Genomic DNA, 19,786 nt, shown 5'->3' on the forward strand with positions numbered 1-19,786 from the left:
TCATTTCTCTCCAAGGCATAACCAGAAGGGACACACCCCATTTCCACCATAATCCATTGGCTATATCCATGCAGTGAAGGAGACTTGGAGAAGTAAACCCCAGCTGGGAAGGTACTGCAAGGGCTGGCATATTAAAGACGGGGGATGGACACTGTTGGAAGACCAGCCATTCACACACGAATCACATTTGATTTTCTGTAGTCTACAACTTGAGGCTGATAAAAAGAGCGGAATTAATGCAACGCCCTCCCCCACCATGGAAGCTCATTTTCTCATCGATTTAGTCAAGAAATACTCATACTTACTCACTCTGCATTATGAACCGCTGAAATCATTGTAAATCCAACAGGCTATAAAGCAGATGAGGTCCCCCCACACTGTGAAACTGCACTTTAAGGCTAAAACTTCATATTGTATAATTAAACAAGCTGTATAGGTAATACCTTAAGCAAAGTTAGAAAAAGATGTGCACTATAAGGACAATAACCTTAAATTTGTATCAATATACAAAATCCTTTCAACAAAGAATGGAAGCATATTTACAGTGTAACAAAATTAACTTTACATATGTATCATTATACCAAAATCCATACCAATGCAAAGTATCTGAGATTAGTAGTTGTCTTTTCTCCTATATTCCTGTATTCTCCTAAACATAACAAACATCCAGAACCCACTAAATAACCACAGACCATGCATACCTTCCCCCTAACTCATGGGAATGCAGACATTGTTTTCTCCAAACTTCTTCCTGCTGTCTGTGGATGAAGTATCTTTAGGGTCCCTGATAAAATTTTGAGATGATGACCAAGTCTTGGGAAGGCCAGTGGTAACCTTTGCTGATAGATATTACCTGTCAAGTTTCAGGAGGTCTCCCTTGATCAAAGCTGGTCCATCTTAACTTGGAACAAATCCATAGCCTCTTGCTTCCTGTGGAAAAAAAAGCAAAACCACTTCTCCAAAGCAATGCATCTTTTTAGTTCCATTTTACAAATATATCTTTGTAAACATTTAGGTTGTTACATTGTATCAGTCTCTCTTTCAGTCCCAGCTGTCTCTTGGTCATCAGCCATCGAACAATTCAAAATCAACATAATACTATACAAAATCCAGATTCTCTGTGTATTTTCTATCTTTACATGGCTTTTTCCTTTTATACTATTTTTACTCTCTCTTTAAAGATTTTGTTTTGCCGGGCAGTGGTGGCGCACGCCTTTAATCCCAGCACTCGGGAGGCAGAGGCAGGCGGATCTCTGTGAGTTCGAGACCAGCCTGGTCTACAAGAGCTAGTTCCAGGACAGGCTTCAAAACCACAGAGAAACCCTATCTCGAAAAACCAAAAAAAAAAAAAAAAGATTTTGTTTTATTATTTAAAACTGTTTTATTCTTTCTATAACAGCCTATACTTCTTTTCTTTTCTTTTTTCTTAAGCCCTGCTTGGCTTTTCAATAAGGCGGAGGTAGCTACAAACATCACACGTACCTGCCCTACAGCCAGCCCACAAACTTTTCATGTCTGTACAAACAAAAGAGAAACCTGCCACACAGTGCGTGGCTGATTAACCTCTCTGTACTGAGGGCTATGTGGGACTATGGAAACCTGCCGTTCTACTTGGCTCAGGGCAGCTGGTGGCAGCTCCATCTTGTAGGCAGCTGTTGGGGTATGCATCTCTGCGTTGCTGCCGGCATGAGGCTGTAAGACTAGGAAACCCAGTGCATGTCCATTTTTGTGCATTTAGAACCTTTTTTAAGTTTAAAGGATGCTCTTATCTCCCAGTTCTGGAGGCTGGGAATTCCAGAGGAAAGCCTCTCCTGGAGTCTCGGGGGAGTCTGGTCCCTGCACATCCTCTCTGCCTCCGTGTTTGCTGGTAGTCATTGACACTCCCCAGGTTTATAAATACATTATGGTAGAATTGCCATTTTTACTATGTTGATCCTCCCAATCCAAGAGCAAGGGAGATCCTTCCATTTTCTGGTGTCCTCTTCAATTTCTTTCTTCAAAGACTTAAAGTTCTTGTCAAATAGATCTTTCATTTCCTTGGTCAGAGTTACCCCAAGATATTTTATGCTATTTGTGGCTATAGTGAAAGGTGATGCTTCTCTGATTTCCCTCTCTGCTTCCTTATCCTTAGTGTATAGGAAGGCAACTGAATTTTTGGGAGTTGATCTTGTATCCTGCCACATTACTAAAGGTGTTTATCAGCTGTAGGAGTTCTTTGGACATTGAGCCTATAATTCATGATCCTAGAGAAGCTAAATAAGAAGGTGAACCCAAAGAAAAACATATAGGCATCCTCCTGGATATTAACCTTCATCAGGCCATGAAAGGAGACAGAGACAGAGTCCCACATTGGAGCACCGGACTGAAACCCCAAGGTCCAAATCAGGAGCAGAAGGAGAGAGAGCACGAGCAAGGAACTCAGGACTGTGAGGGGTGCACCCACACACTGAGACAATGGGGATGTTCTATCGGGAACTCACCAAGGCCAGCTGGCCTGGGTCTGAAAAAGCATGGGATAAAACCGGACTCGCTGAACATAGCGGACAATGAGGACTACTGAGAACTCAAGAACAATGGCAATGGGTTTTGATCCTACTGCACGTACTGGCTTTGTGGGAGCCTAGGCTGTTTGGATGCTCACCTTACTAGACCTGGAAGGAGGTGGGAGGTCCTTGGACTCCCCACAGGACAGGGAACCCTGACTGCTCTTCGGGCAGATGAGGGAGGGGGAGTTGATTGGGGAAGGGAAGGGAAATGGGAGGCGGTGGCGGGGAGGAGACAGAAATCTTTAATAAATAAATAAATAAATAATAAAAATAAATACATTATGCCATTCACGTAAAAACTAACAAGCAAGGACACTAGTCATGTTGGTGCAGGACGGACCTAATGAGGCTCCCCTTTATTACCTCTCCGAGGTTCTTTCTCTAAATGAGGTCACACTCTGAAGCTTCTTGGGAGATAGAACCTCCTCTTGTTTTTCCAGGGAACATCACTTCAACCCGCACTGCCAGGACATTGCTTGACAGAGTCTATTTATGCATGGGAAATATGGAAGGAAGGGACTAAGTAGGTCTGTGACTTTTTTCAATTACTTGGTGACATTCTCTTTATTTCTTTTTTTTAAAAAAAACTCTGTTGGAGCCATTTGGAGTCCTGGACTCCAGCTGCTCTCCCCTGCTAGCGATCTTTACTTTCCTTCTGATTTGATTACTGAAAGCTGTGTCAAAATTGTTTACCAGCTCTGCTTCACGAGCACGTGTTGCCTTGCCTTGAGGATCAGAGGATAAGGTTTTCACCTGTTGGCCAGCCTGACTGTTGGGTATATAAGCCTCCGTGGTGCTATGACTAAAGGGCTGCCTACCAATGACTTAGAGGTCCCTGTCTCTGTCTCTCTGCCTGTGTGTCTGCGTATTTCAACCTCCAGCCCCTTGCCCGAAGCTGGCAAACTGTATGGTAGCACATAGAGCTCAGACAGGCGTTGTTTTTCTGTTTTGTTTTTTAAGATTTATTTGCTTATTTTATGTGTATGAGTGCTCTATTGCATGTATGCCTTTATGCCAGAAGAGGACATCAGGTCTCATATAGATGGTTGCGAGCCACCATGTGGTTGCTGGGCATTGAACTCAGGATCTCTGGAAAAGCAACCAGTGCTCTTAACCACTGAGCCATCTCCCCAGCCCCGACATTCTCTTATTTATTGCAGTTCTTGGTTGGCTCTATCAGGTGTCTACAGGTTTGAGACATGGTGTCTGTGCTGATGACCTTTCTAAGGAAACGTGACAGGTCCTTCGTTTCCCTCCTGGCTTTTTCTGTGTCTTCTTTTGTGTCTGCACGGGTTCGTATGAACCATTACTCCACTCCCGTCAGCTTCCCTATTTGGTCTTGGAAAGCAGACATTTTGGGCTGGTTCTCTCTGGCTCATCTTCACGATGTCACACTGAGGTTTTCAAGGCTTTACTCATTTATTTATTTATTTATTTATTTATTTATTTACTTACTTACTTATTTATTTTCCATTTCCATTTTCCAAGGATTTAGAGACCTTGGCTCTGGAAGTGGACCAGGGTGTTTTCTAACTCCCAGAGGCTCCGCCTCCGCTGCCTTTCAGGATGACCATCTCTTCCTGCCATTCACATTTTTGTTCCATTTTCCTGTCTTGTCACTGTCTGCTCTTTGAAGCCATTCCATTGAAGCCCAGATGTGTGGTAACACTGGAAACGGATTTCTCTGGGTCCACTAGCTAACTAGCCCGTCACCTTCCAGGTCTGTAAGTAACTGGTTAAGGCAACGTGTGTGTGTGTGTGTGTGTGTGTGTGTGTGTGTGTGTGTGTGTGTGTGCGTGCGTGTGTGTGTGTGCGCGCGCGCACACTCGTGCTGGATAGTTTTGTGTCAACTTGACACAAACTAAAGTCATCTGAGAGGAAGGAACCTCAAGTAAGAAAATGCTTCATTAAGACTGGACTGTAGACAAGCCTGCAGGTCCTTTCTTAGTGAATGATGCACGTGGTGGGAGTGGGGAGCTGGGGGTTAGGTCCCAGCCTATTGGGGTGATTCCACCCTTGCCTGGTGGTCCTGGAGTGTATAACAAAGAAAGCTGAGGAAGCCAGAGGAAGCAAGCCAGTACGCAGCACCCTCCGTGGCCTCTGCATCAACTCCTGTCTCTAGGTTCCTGCCCTGCTTGAGTTCCTGTCCCGACGTCTGTCAATGATGGACTATAACATGAAACCCTTTCCTCACCAACTTGCTTTTGGTCGTGGTGTTTCATCCCAGAAACAGAAACTGAAACCAAGACAGGCGTACCGGTAGGCTTTTAATATCAGGATCCACATCCTTGGATTGAGTTAAATTGTGTTTCAAGCGCCCATCTCTAGCTTACTAGCTTCATTGTCTTGAATTTCAGTCTGTTAATGATCCATAGAACAGGGACTGCATTACTTGCCCTCTGTTCCTTACAGGACATCTAGCACAAATGGGATGGTGTTTGCAAAGTAGTTCATCCCCTGTTCTGCTGCTCATAGTGAGGGCCCTGGAAGGAGGTCCCCTCTTTCTAGACCCAGTTAAGTCAGGAAATAAACAAGCCAAGACAGAAATTTTACAAGTCACCCTGAGAGACCAGCAAGAAGTGGGGATCAGACTGCGTGGGGAACCCGGAAGGGCCACTCAGTCATTGTCCTAATCTGTGGTCGGTGTCCTGATTTTCGCTAGTGTTTAGGGCTGCGCTGGAAGTCAGCCAAGCTCAGCCCTTGAGCGGTCAGAGGGAGGCAGAATACGGACTGTCCTGGAATAAATGGTGCAGAACACATAGTTATCTTGTGATTGTGTTCCTCGGCCAAATGAAGAGCTCGCTTTATTTTGACTTAGAGTTTAAGGGAAAAATAGGAAAGATTCAATTTGTAAATCAGTATGAGCAAAGAAAATGTGCGGGTCTCTTCCCTCCTGGCTGAGTGCACTTCTGTCTCCAGTGTCCACAGAGAAACCCCAGGTGGAGTCAGCGGGTAGGAACTGGGATGGCTGCGAGGCCAGAGGTTCCTCAGCAGCACCCTGCTGAGTGTGCCCCTTCCTGTCCCCAGCGTGTGTAAGGTGAGTTTCTGGCCCTCCTGGATCTCTCACTCTGATGTGAATTTGGTGGCCTCTTCAGCAGCCTTAGAGCAAGGAAAGGAGGCTGTTTTGAGAGCCTGTGCAGGCACGCGGGACGCACGTGTGAGTGTTTCAAGGAGCCTGTGCAGGCACGCGGGACACACGTGTGTGTGTGAGCAGAGTTGGCATCACTCCATCATGGTTAGCCCTGTGTTTTATCTGACTCAGATTTTGGTTCACACTCCTATTAAGATAAAGGTGCAGTGTCTCAGTTTGTTTCTGAAACATCTACATGAAGGGCATGACAGTCCTTGCTACTTTTTGATTTTTCTCTGACTTGGGTAGAAGAGGTCAACAAGGTTTCCTCAGGTCTTTGCTACCACCAGGTGTGGGCATGAAGAAATGGTGGTCAGGCGATGGCTGGAATGTGTTTAGAGATCACAGCAAAGGGATTCTGAAGCTTTGCTCAGAATAAGCAAACATATGTACGCCTCTTGAGACAGTTATTCTGTAGCCCGGCTGATCTCACTCTTGGTCTGTTTGCTTCTCTCCCGAGGGCTGGGAGTACAGGAGAGCATCACAGACACATGTTACGGTCAAAAGGCCAAGGTTCCAGCTCAGAAGCCCTTTCTGAGGATTGTCCTGCAGCTGCTCAAACTCCAGTTTTGCAACAGATCCACAGGTGATTGTGACAGGTTCCTTCTACAGTAGTGATTGCAGCCCTTGTGACTCAGCCATTACCAGTGCCAGCCCGTCAACGTGTGGTGAGCTTTGTTAGCGTTAACCCCAACATCTCTAGGTTTCACTTATATGCCAAATGTTGAGTTTACTTAGTGTAATGTTTTCTTACTGACCAGGCTGGCCTCAAACTCACAGAGATCTGCCTGCCTCTGCCTCCGGAGTGCTGGGATGAAAGGTATGTGCCACCACAGCCCCGCTACTTAGTGTAACTTTAAATACAAATTTAGACTAATTGAAACATTGTAACTAGTCTCTTGCTTATAGGCCAAGACATTTCTCTTACACACCTTGCTCTGTTTTTCTTAGTCTTTAATCCTCTAGAAATCCTTTTGTTAACCACAGATCTGTACTAATATTTATAGCTGTTTTAGTAGGGGACTGGGGAGGGGTCGGAATATCAGAAACAAGTCCAAGCAAAAAAATGGATTTATTGCCTCATGTAGTAACAAAGTCCAAGGACACAGACGAACCAGCTGAACTCGGAGATGTCATTGATCGTCAATTTCCTTCATTGTCTGAGGTTCCCGTTCTCCTGGTGTAAAGAGATTTACTCATATGGCTGAGAGAAATGGGCACCCAATGGGTCCCGATTCACAAACCCACAGCTATGAAACTCCCACAGAAGGGCCTCACCCTGAGCCTGAGCGCCAGCTTCAGGCTGGGCCCCACTCACCCCTGCTCACCCTGCACCAGCTTCAGGCCTGGCCCCATTCACCCCTGCTCACCACGACCTTCAGCTTTGCATTTGCTTAGGAAATCATTTCCGCTCTTTCACTTTAAGTGAATTTTGTAGGCAGCATTTTTTTTAAAATAGGTTCTTACTATATAGTCCAAGCTTTACTGGCTCCTGACATCCTCCTCTGTCAGCCTCTTGAGTGCTGGGATCATGGTTGGTGCAACCACACCTGGCTTTAGTTTAACTTTTTAACCAATTCAGCGAGCCTCTGTCTTTTAGCAAGAATAAAGACCAGTTACGTTCCAAGTTATTAATGAAAGATATGGACTTGTATCAATCATACGATCATCTTGATTTCCTTTAGCTGCTTTGTTAGCCCTGTCATTCATCTTGGTAGCTGATGGTTTATTCTATTGAGGTTTGATGATTTTTCTGTTTTTTTCTTTTTTCTTTTTATTTGTTTTTCGAGATGGTTTCTCTGTGTATCTCTGGCTGTCCTGGAACTCATTCTGTAGACCAGGCAGGCCTCGAACTCACAGAGATTGCTTGTCTCTGCCTCCTTGGTGCTGGGATTAAAGGTGTGTGCTGCCACCACCTGGCTGATTTCCCTGTTGTTCATTTGTCTAACTTCAAATGGGCTCTAACTCTTGCGTGCTATCAGGATGGTCATTCTTTCGTTCCTGAAGGACTCTGTTATCCCCTTTTACAAGGCGGATCCAGTGGCCACTGATCATCTTTGCTATTCCCAGAAGCCTTTGGTTCTCCTTAAATACTGGAATGATTGTGATAGGTCTCATCTTTTAGGACTGGACACAGCCTTCCACGCTCTCTGGCCTGAGGGTTCACACTGGGAAATCTCCTGCCGCTCCAGTGAGTTTACTCATGAAGTGTGAATAGGCACTTTCACAGATTTAAAAACTGTTGGACAATTTGGCTATACTATACTATGCCTGGGTCTTTCTTGGTCACATCTGTTTGGGGTTTTATAGGGATCCTGGATGCCCATTGTCTTCTCCAAGCTTAGGAAAACTTTCTTTTGCTGTTCCTTTGAGTGGATTTTCCTTCTCCTGTCCTTTTTCCTCATCGCTCTTTAGGGTATTGTGCTGGGTCGAGTCTTTTGCTGTGTTTCTTTGTCTCTCAACTTGATAGAAACTGGAGTCTTCTGGCAAGAAAACACCTTAACTGAAAGCTTGCCTCCGTGAGATGAACCTGTAGGCAATTCCGTAGGGCGTGTTCTTGATTAATGGTGGTGTGGGACGGCCCAGCTCATTGTGGGTGTTGCTGCCTTGGGTTGGATGATCCTTGGCTGTGGAAACGCTCAGGCGGAGCAAGCCTGTAAGGAGCATTCCTCACAACCTCAGCTTCAGTTCCTGCCTCCTGGCTGTAGCCTGGTGGTCTTTTCCCGACTTCCTTGAGTGATGGAGAACAAGCTATGAGATGCAATGATCCCGTCCTCCCCGAGCTGTCTTTCGTCCTGGTAACAGGAAGCAAACCGAGAGAGGTAAGCTGGTGATGACCTAGATTTGAGTGTGTCTTTGCTTGCTTGCTTGCTTTGGAGACAGGGTCTCACTGTGTAGTATTGACTAGCCCGGAACTCATAGGCACCCACTTACTTCTGTCTCTGGGGTGCTGGGATTAAAGGCGTGTGCCACCATGCCTGGCCTTGACACTTGATCTTTTAAAGGTGTCGCAGGGTCCTGTATGCTTTCTTCAATCTTTTTCTTTCTTTTTGCTGTAAAGTGGTGTTTCTAAAGACCTTCATTGGGCTGGAGAGATGGATCAGTGCCTAACGTCAGGGATGGAGGGGGCGTAGGTTAAGCCAGGTGAACGTCCTCTTGGGAGAGAGCACACACAGCTGGTGCTACAGCTGCTCTACAGCCATCTGTATCAGTGACCTTTCTGCGTCTGTGAGAAGACAGCACGGCTAAGGAGACAGAGAGAAGATTCTAGAGGAGTAAGACCCCAGCACGGCAGCCAGAGTTAGGATGCCATTGGCTCACATCTTGAACTGCGAGAGCCAAGAGGAAAGAGTGAGCTGAAAATGACACACAGTCTTAAAACTCTCAACACCGGTCTCCAGAGGCAGACATCCTCTGAAAGGCCACACCTTCTAAAGCTCCCCCAGACAGGTGCCCAGTTAGGGACCAGATGTTCAAGCATCTTAGCCTATAGGAGAAAAGAAACCTGCCATCTGAGTCTCTACAGTGTTCTCAGAATGTGTGCTGGAGGGTTTTTTCTCTGTAATTTGTAATCCAGTACAGATGGGTCACAGCTAAGCTGGGAAAACTCTTCTTAGCTGCAGTATCTCCCAGAGCAAGGGAGAGTAGCAAACCGCAGTCTCTGGACAAAACTTACTCTGTACCTGGAAGTTGTGCACCCTCAGAGGTCAATAATAGGGACCACAGAGGCACCGCTCAGTTTGCTCTCTGCTTCATTGGTGGCCGTTGCCTGTGTGGCACTGATGTGGGAGTGATTTCTTATTAATAAAGAAACTGCCTTGGCCCATTTTATTGGATAGAAAATTAGGTAGGCGGAGTAGACAGAGGAGAATGCTGGGAAAAAGAAGCTGTGTGAGGAGTCGCCATGGTTCTCCCGCTCCAGACAGACGCAGGTTAAGATCCTCCCTGGTAAGCCAGCTCGTGGGCTACACAGAATATTAGAAATGGGTTAGAACAATATGTAAGAGCTAGCCATAAGGAACTGGAACTATCCGGGCCAGGCAGTGTTTGAAAGAATACAGTTTCCGTGTAATTATTTCTGGGCATAAGCTAGCCATGCGGGCGGCCGGGTGCCGGGGACGCAGCCCTGCCGCCGCTCCTATTTCAACAGATGGCGCCCAGACGTGATGGCTAAATCCACTTAAAAACCTGAGAAGGCTTAAAAATAAGGGAGAGAGAGTTTAACACAGATTTTTGCTGTTTTGTTGGTGGCGTTCTGTAGAGAGATTCCTGATTCAGCAACAGCAAAAAAAAAAAAAAAGCCGCGTCATTTTAAAGCGCTGCTTCCTGGAGCTATGCTGCCAGCGTGAACTCTGGCTTTAAAGCATTTCAAGGCTTTTATGGGACTGGATGTTTGTGTTCCCGCTTGGGATCGGAGGAGAGTGCTCTGAGACTGTGCCGATGGCTCAGCGCTTCCCGCCTGCACCTGGGCAGACGGCAGAATCAGGCTTAGGCAGGCGGAAGAGCATGGCGGATTCCTGCCGCTGTACAGAGACGCATTTTCAGACTGCGCAGTGCTCTGCATGTCAGATTTGGCTGTAACTTGGATGAAAAGAGTTTCTGTGCTGCACACTCAGTCTCAGAGTTAAACTGCTGAGTGCGGCTCCAATGTGGACTTGCTGTGTGCCTGAAACTGTGAATGGTTCAGGGGCACCAAATGACTCTGAGGCAGGAGCAGCTGCTCCATGCTGAACTGTGCTGATCTCAGCAGGAACTACCGTAATTACCTTAAAACCGTGCAGTTAAGGTTTAGACTGGGCAGGACACAGGCAGTACCGTATTACCTGTAAATGGTGCAACTTAAGTTTTTAAGAAATGCTTAACATTTTAAGAAATGCTCCTGTATAGTAAAGAAATTACAGATTCACAATAAAACAGATTCAGACACTGTTGGATAAATGTACGTAGGCTTGGGAAAGAGAAGAAAAAGAATATAAAGAATAAAGTTAATGTCTTAAAAAGAAAAAGGGTAAAGTCTTTAAAGAGACAGAGTACAGAAGTACAGAGAGTTATAGATTAAAAGAAATAAAGAAATATAAGCCACGTAAAAATGGAAAATTCACAGAGAGTCTGGATTATGTACATTGTGTTTTCTTTAAAATTTTTGACTGTGAAGGAGCTAAGTACAGAGAGACATTTCATTACATGGGCTGCCAATCTAAACCAAAATGGATATAAGGGTATTATGATTTCAGAATTTGGGTCTAAGGATATGATGCTTTGGAGAGGGTCTTCTTTTGTTTTTGCAGAGGATGAGACCCTGTGGATTGCATCTATTCCGATTTGGTATGATAGACCACGCCCTCCTGAAAGGTTGCTGTGAATACCCTCAAAAAATTGCTTCGCTCAATTGCCAACTGAGATGAAACTAGCATACAGGTTATATCATGAACAACCTAATTAACGACGCCCCTATTCAGCAGGAAGCAGTTTGTAGAGAAAAAACTACGCCCATGTTCCCAAATATTGTTTATAAATGTTCTTTTACATTTAAAGGGGGATATGATATAGATATGAATAATTTGCATTGGTATGGATTTTATGGTCAATTTTGTTATATGTATATGTATTTTTGATCTTGATTAAGGTATTGTGATTGTGTAGTTCATTTAAAAATGTAATGTATAATTAGGAAATATAGGTTGTTAATGGATAATCATCGCTAATACTTAAGCTTGTAGTCATGTTAGTTAGATTTTCTAGATATATAGAGAGATATTTTAGTTAGATAGGCATTCTTCATATCTTTCAAAGGCTGCAGAATATGGCATTTAAGATATTTTAATAACTTAGGGTTTTTCATGACAATGAGACACATTTGCTCCTGGCAGCACCAATCTATTTCAAGAGGAAGATGGGCATCGAAGAGAATCCTTATGGAGTTTGATAGCCATTTGGGCAAGAAACTGCTCTTGCCTGGACTGTTGCATAAACTGGACACAGAGAACCCGCAGAGAGAGGACTGCTGAACTTGCCTAAAGGTGAGATGACCTTTTGGGGTTCCTGCTTCATGAAAGAGTCTGTGAGACATTCTGCAGGACACAGCAAAAAGTGACTGAACTGTCTTTGGAATTTCTTGCTTGATGAGAATGTCTGCTGGATACTATGGGCCTGTAGGCCGAAGATGGATGCCCCAACGGTACAGAGGAACTTTGGGTGACTGTCCAGGCAGCGAGATGTCTCTGTCATTTCTAGAGTTTTCTTATTTCTTGTTTGATAGGTAATATTATATCCTTCTGGAGTCTTTGATGGAGTTGAAGAATGGTTAGTTATAGTTTTCCTTAGTTATGATAAGAGATAAAATAGATATAAATATTGTAACTGTAATTCTTACTTGATAACTGTTTTGTTATATGTAATTTTACTATGTTAAAGTTAAAGCCTTTCTTTTTTGTTTAAACAGAAAAAGGGGAAATGATGTGGGAGTGATTTCTTATTAATAAAGAAACTGCCTTGGCCCATTTTATTGGATAGAAAATTAGGTAGGCGGAGTAGACAGAGGAGAATGCTGGGAAAAAGAAGCTGTGTGAGGAGTCGCCATGGTTCTCCCGCTCCAGACAGACGCAGGTTAAGATCCTCCCTGGTAAGCCAGCTCGTGGGCTACACAGAATATTAGAAATGGGTTAGAACAATATGTAAGAGCTAGCCATAAGGAACTGGAACTATCCGGGCCAGGCAGTGTTTGAAAGAATACAGTTTCCGTGTAATTATTTCTGGGCATAAGCTAGCCATGCGGGCGGCCAGGTGCCGGGGACGCAGCCCTGCCGCCGTCCCTATTTCAACATGGCACCAGGAGAGTCATGGAAGGAAACATGCACACTACCCAGGAAAACCATGCACGGCTTGGCCATTCCACCAAACCAGAGACAGCTGCCTGATTCCTGGTTCTTACGGATGGCACTCTACTGCCTTCTGCACCGTAACACCTTCCTGACCTGTGTAGTCACTCCGTCCAGCCAACCCTGGCCAGCGTATTCTGTGGGGACCCAAAAAGGGCAACGTGTTGTCTGAATTCTCAAGATCACCCTTTAGGATGACACTTGGTTACAGCAACCAGAGGGAGATGCATGGATTCCTTCTCTAAAGCTAGATGCCTGGTCAGATTCAGGCGTCTGAGGAACTTAAGGCTGTACACACTTGTGAGACCATGAACCTCTCTCATAGCTAGGGTTGCCTGTATCAGTGCTGACAGCTCTGGTACTTTTACTACACCCTTCACCCTCAATATGGAGCAAGAATTTTGTTTCTCTTGCTGTGCTGATTGATGTCTCCGGTCTCTACATTTTCACAGTTTGTTTTTGTCCTGTAGAAGTCCAGGGTTCTCCTGTGCTCACTGATCAGACTACAGCCATATTTCTTGTTTCTCTGGTTCTTTTTGTAGAGGAGCAGAGGAGGGCTGAGTCCCTCTTTGCAGACGTATTACCTTATCCAACATGGTAAATTAGATGGTGTCAAATATCTTGTTCGAAACGATACAAGATAAAGGATGTTAAATAAACTCCAAGGTAAGCAAAAATCAAATATTTTAAAGTGTTAGTATAAAGTCATGGTACATTTTAAGAAGTAAAACTTCCAGGGTCTCAAAGAAAAGTGACACTAGTCAAAATTATCGTGTGAAGATATGCATAGAATCTTACCTTCATATAATGATCACTCGATCTCTTTTCTTGTCTGTATCATCCTGATTCCCTTCACTTGCCTTACTGCTCCAGCTAAGGCTTCAGGATAGGTCGCAGAGGCAAGGAAGGAGTGGGTATCCACAACTGGTCCCCAGTTCTAGTGGGGATGCTTTGTCTTTCTAGTTTAGCGGGACGCCAAGAGTGAGCTTGCGGTATACGGCCTTTACTATGCTGAGATGTCTCTCCTGTATCCCTAGATTTTCCAGGCGTTTATGTGGTGGATGACATTTATTGGTTCATGAACAAATGAGTCGTCATTGCGTTACTGGCATGAAGCTGATTTGATCATGTGAACGAGCTTTTCTGATGAATTTGGGGATTCAATTTGCAAGAAACTTTTGAGAATATTTGTATCTTATTTTATCAGAGATACCAGCCTATATTTTTCTATCTTGTTTGTTGGGTTTTTGTCTGGTTTTGGTATCAGGGAAATATTGGCTTTATAAAGAAATATGGAAATGTTTCAAGACAGTAACAAACTTGCTGTAAAGTTAGATTCTCACAGCCTCAGGAGTCAGGAGAGATACGCAGGATTTTACAGGCAGCGATTGCTCGTTGAGTTGGCAGTGGGAGTCAGACCCCACTACAGATGGTTGTGAGCCACCATGTGGTTGCTGGGAATTGAACTCAGGACCTTTGGGAGAGCAGGCAGTGCTCTTAACCAGAGCCCATCTCTCCAGCCCCTTATTCTAATTCTTTTAGTTTTCTTACACAGAGACAAAAGTACTTGTTCAAATGCCGAGATAAGTCACTTGTTCCTCCTGTGTGAACTCATACAAGGGGAACTAAAAGGCAGCTGTTCTTTGAAGAAACTCTCATGCATAACCTCTCCATCTCTCCCCAGACATGCTCATCTATTTCTATTCTTCTACAGATCTTTAGATCAGTCCATATAAAACACTCCCCAATGGGAAACTGGATCAGATGCGGGGCTGACCTGAAAGCTGAGAAACGGTTACGTGCAGCCTCAGAGGGCACAGTCCAATGAGGAGTGAGCCTGTGAGGCCATCAGCGTTACCAGGGAGTGAGCATGGTAGCTTCCCCAGGCTCATGTCTGAGTGGGTCCTGTTTTCTGCAATGCTCAACCACCACCAGAGAAAGCACCCGAGGGAGGGAAGCGCAACTGGCTCTTCTCAGCAGATGGCTTTGCTTCAGAGTCGGGGGCAGACTGGCTGAGAGGCCCTTTCCTCCCATGTGAGGTCCTTTGCTGCCTTCTTCCTACAAGCTCAAAGGGCCAAGGGACAGTCTGGTCCATGGTGTGTATTCTTTGTCCATTTGGCTAGTTCATCCTATAGATGTGTTTTCTGCCCTTGCTCCAAAGCTGTGGCCATCAACTGTCTGAGATGTGGTTTTAGCGAGACCAATCAAGCCTTCCTATTGCCTCCTCCCAGAACAGTCCAAGTCAGCAATCCAGGACACTAAAAATAGCTGGAAATGCTTTGGCTGGTCTGTCTCCAGGGAGTGGGTCAGCTGAGGCTTCAGAAAAAGGAAACTCGGAGCCTGACAAACAAGAAATGTAATTGCCTGTTTCCTGCAAGCTGTGTGTGACGTCAGCAGAAGAGCAATAGGTACACGCCCATCTGCACGTCTGTGTCTGTGTGAAAATATGCAGACACTGTGCACAGTGGCCAGGCGTTGCACACTAGGGCAGAGCCAAAGTGATGTGTGCCGACAGGTTCACAAAGATGTGACAAGAAAACCAGATCTGGAGTGAGATGCTCTAAGTGGACAGACACAGTGAGGAGGAAGCGGTTTGGCCATGGTTGGTGAATACAGTGAGGACCACGAGAAGCAGGCTAGGGAACAAACCACCCTCCCTGCACAGGCTCTTCTAGAAACAAAAGGAGAAATGGTTGGTCTAAAATTTCCCACAAGATGCAGAGGAAACTGAAGGGCTGACCAGTTGCTACTGATTAATTCTTTTCATCTTAAAAAGCACCAGTTTTGGCTTGATGAAATGAGGACTTGGGGTGTACTGAGCAGGAGGGGACAGAGAAAGAACATGGATCGACAGTGTTAGTGGGGAGAAGTGTTGTGAGTCAGAGTTCTAGATGTGAGCCTTCCTGGGTTCGGGGTGCAGCGGCTGAGTGTGCTCTGAGCCCAGCCTCACTGAGACCCTAGGGCAATGCTCTAATCTAATGGGCAGAACCAGCAAGGGCTTACCAAAGAAACCGTTCCAGCCAATGGGTTAAAGTCTCACTCAGCAAGTTATTGTCACTTGGCTTAATGGCCCCGAAATCTTCAAATATTCACGGTGTCTCAGTGTATATACAGTTTCCCACAATTTTGTGTTTTTTTTTTCCTGTCCTTAATTTCAAAACTACTGAAGAGGAGAGGGATTAGCCTACACTCTTTCCCTCCCCGCTCCTGCATTCTCATACATACAAATGCTACGTTCAGTGGCTGTTTAGCTCGCTGCCCCCTCTCAGCCACGGGGAATAGAAAGCTCTGCTGCAGCAGCAGCAGCAGCAATCAGACACCTCATCCCAAGATGCCCCAGTCTGGCACAACCAGCCCTTGCAATGGTGTAATATTGTTTTCCTTGCCTGGTAATAAAAGCAGCTCTTTTATATATGATATAGAATAAAAGGAACTCAGAGAAACTTAGAATTTCTTATGCATGTAAATTTTATACGACCTCCTTAGGGCTATCGTGTGCAAAAGGCAGGAACGGATGTGTTTGGACAGGTCAGGAGATTTGCAGTCTGGATGAGGTACAAGCTGTCTTTGTCAGCTAGGTTATCTGCTCTTTGCTTCCTGTAGGAAAAACACGGTGACCTTCCCATCCCCAGGCAGGTTAGGGTGCTGAGCCTTGATCCCTAAGCAGGAGTGTGAACACAGCTAATGCAGGGTGGATGGCGGTAATGCACTGGTCCCGGGGTAAGGTCTCGCACCAGTGTGCTTCGGAGTGGTTTATGCAGAACAGTGGTTCTCAGGCAGAGATAATGAGGGAGTATCTACACAAGCCTCTCCCACTGTCAGATTTTAGGGGAGTACATGTGTGTGGTTTAGAAAAACCCACAGGTAGTCTGATCATTCCCCCCCCCCCCCCCACATCAATGAAAGGATAACTCACCAGAACAAGTGGAGAAAGGGATGTGTCAGAGACATCGGAAGCCCTAGACTCGGGGAAAACGACCAGGAGCGGCAGTTTCTCAGAACGCATCTTCCCCTGCACTGACTACCCAGTGTTTCCAAACACAGCTCATCTAAGAGTTTCACCAGAGCTTTCCCCAGGGCTCGGTAAGTAAGCCACAGCCTGGTGCTGGAATGCTCCGTTCCTTCTCGGTGCCACACTTTCCTCACACACTGTTCTGGGGACCGGTGACGTCAGAAGCCCTGAACACACGACTTATCTGGTTACAAGGAAAACTGCAGCTACGACGCCCCATCAATTGTTCCTTTAGACACTTCCAACCTTGCTTTAGAGGTGACTTTTTGTAAAAGTGGCAGGTAGATCAAGTTTCTATCTCTTGAATTTGTGTTAGGATACGTATGGCTCACTGTATGTACATACAGCTCACGATTAATTTTGCTTATTTTGCTAAATGTTCCATCTGCTTTTTTCATTTATTTCAAAAACCATGTACATATTGGACCTTTCCCGTTAGTCTGAAAGCAATATGCTTACTTCCACGTTGACTTGTTCTTGCCTATCAGGGTCTTAAATTGGCCAGAAGCGCTAGCCACTCTCCTGATTCAGAATCTTTCCAATTCTGCTCCTTGTATGCTCTTTTGTGGTGTGAATCCTGCTTACTTTAAATCCTGGACACGTAACTCTCCACTACTGTTTCATGGAGTCTGCATCTGCTGAGTTTAGTGTCTGTCCCTCCCTTATCCCTCAGATAAACTTTCTGAAATGCTGGCATGCAAGTTTCAGTTTTTGGTATCATACAGAACTGTTTTATCCTTTCTCTCAAACTTGTTTTAGGGGGAACAAGGTTGTCTCGGCGCTGACTTTCCTTTTGGACACCGGAGTCCCCTGGTGCTCATCTTTCCTTGGGACATCACCGTTTGTTCTGGCTTTCCTCCATATTTCTATTAGTGCGTGTATGAAACAGCGGGCTTACACATTTTTACGTATGCTAATAATTGCTTTGCTCAGATCTGTACTCACTCGCTCAGCCTGTGACCTCTGCTATCCCAGGCTCGCGGCTTCACCCGTCTGTCTGGATGTGGATTTATTTTGTTAAGGATTCATTGAGATTTGATAGAGGTTGCTTTCCCCAGTCCGGGTGAATCCCAAGGCTGTATGGAAAACGAGCACTTATTAGTTGTACAAAATAAGGACTTTCAAGACAGGGCCTCACTTCGTATCCCATGGTGGTGCAATCTGTGTCCTACCTCGGCCTTCATTAAGACATTTCCACAGATGTATGCATGTACTCTGACCCTGTGCAATCGTTATTATCCACCTCCTGTTGGCCCCATTCCTCGTCCTAAACAGCCCCTCCTCTGCACTCACACCTTAAGAAAGATTCTGTAAGCAATGGCTTTCACTATCTGTCCTAGCCTGAGTAAGTACCTTACTTTACATGATGGTCTTCAGTCACTTCCATTTTCCTCAGAGGATGTTTGTTGTTCTTTATGGCTGAATCAAAGTTACTGTGGAAATATACCCCATTTGCTGTTGAGGGACACTAAGATGGTTCCGTAACTGGGCTATTGTAAACAAAGCAATAGACTTGAGTGTGCCCTTCTGTAGACAACTTGGTATTTTCCAGGTAACTATCCACTCTCATGTAAACATCACCAAATCCCATGAACCTGATACCCCGCCCCTCACTCTTAATAAATGATCCTGCCACCCAGAGATGCTGAAGGTAGAAAACAGGAGCATCCTCCACACCTCTCATCCTCTCTCTGGAGCAATACCTAGAAGAGGCAGGTCTGGAAATGGCATTTATCTGACACACACAGCCAAATTTAACATTTCACTAACAGAACTAAACTTTATTTCCATGTATATTACATGTTATCTTTGATGCTGAGTACATATTAGAATTGACTTAACATACAGCTTGAGAGGAAGTCTGGTATTCTCTACCAAATGGGTTAAAAAGGAATGTAAAGCTACAAAATACTAGTTTACGTGACTTCTAAGTTACGGTAAACACAACGAATGCCTTGCTATTCTAATTTTCTAAGATGGATTTAACTATAAAAGCTCTCTTCATAACAGTTTATTCAAAGAAAGGAAGGGTTACCCATAAAAACGTTTTACTTTAAATATAGGGTACAGATAACACTTAACACAAAATCCTCAAGTTATGAATTGGGGCGGGGCTAATACCAACTGCAAATCTAGTGTCTTAAATCTGCCTATGTTATCTGCTTTGTCAGGAAGGGTTAGGCCAATCCAAGGGTGACACACAGCGCAATCCTATTTGACATTTCTGTCAGCCATGTGGTACTCAGAAGGGCGATGGCCAAATGCTGCTTAGTGGCAGAAATTCAAATTTTGTCAGTTTCAAGGGGACCGGAGCCAAGAGAAATTGCTCATTCCACTCCTGGGCCCATGAGCACAAATGCAGACTTCTAGTTTATACTAAACATTTTAAGATAAAACTGGTGTACCACACCAACGACAGGTTCATGCAGTTCTCTGAAAGCCTTGCAGCATTCTGTGGAGCTGTGTCTCCTTGGGCAGAGACAAGGGTCTACACGGCTCAGGCTGGCTCTTCTGTGTATACCTCAGGTACTGGGATTACCACTGCCTACACGATGCCTACCTAGGACAAGCCTTTTTAGTACTACTAACCTTAAGTACACTTTAATTTTCTTAGGGATGAAGAGGCTAGCCTGGAATCTGCTATGTAGTAGACGCAGGCAGCCCAGGCTAGCCTGGAATCTGCTAATGTAGTGGATGCAGGCAGCCCAGGCTATCCTGGAATCTGCTATGTAGTAGACACAGATAGCCAAGGCTACCCTGGAATCTGTTATGTAGTGGACGCAGGTAGCCGAGGCTAGCCTGGAATCTGTTATGTAGCCAAGGATGATGTTGATTTCTGATCTTTCTGTCTCTACTTCGGTTCAGGGATTTCAGGCATGCACACCACACCATGCCCAGGCTGATTAAATTACATTTTATTTGTTTTAAAGTCAGTTTAAGATTTTTTTTAACCATGTATTATAAGGATTACTAAAAGTAAGTAATGCTTTCTATTCTGTTAAGTTTTAGGATCACCTGCAAAAACCCGAACTTACTTCATTAGACCAGAGGTATGCTCTCAGGTAACGTTCGTGACTTATGGCTTTTAAAACTTCCTATTAAGGGCAAGCTGTTAAATCCTTTCTAAATTGGGCTTCTAGTATCAGATAGTTAATTGAGAAAGAACAAGAGAAACTCCATAAAATCCAGCTTCTTCCTTCCCAGAAAAACCAACATCTCT

The 19,786-nt window shown here is 44.9% G+C and overlaps 1 protein-coding gene across 1 annotated transcript in view; it reads left to right on the top strand.

The window, feature by feature from the left end:
• Prkar2b (protein kinase cAMP-dependent type II regulatory subunit beta) overlaps positions 1-19,786 on the top strand; it is a 710,703-nt gene that overhangs the window by 58,074 nt on the left and 632,843 nt on the right. The window lies entirely within an intron of this gene.

Source organism: Alexandromys fortis, unplaced genomic scaffold (genome assembly GCF_014885135.2).
Source record: "Alexandromys fortis isolate MF-2015 unplaced genomic scaffold, M_Fortis_MF-2015_v1.1 scaffold_201, whole genome shotgun sequence".
NCBI classification, from domain to species: Eukaryota; Metazoa; Chordata; class Mammalia; order Rodentia; family Cricetidae; genus Alexandromys; species Alexandromys fortis.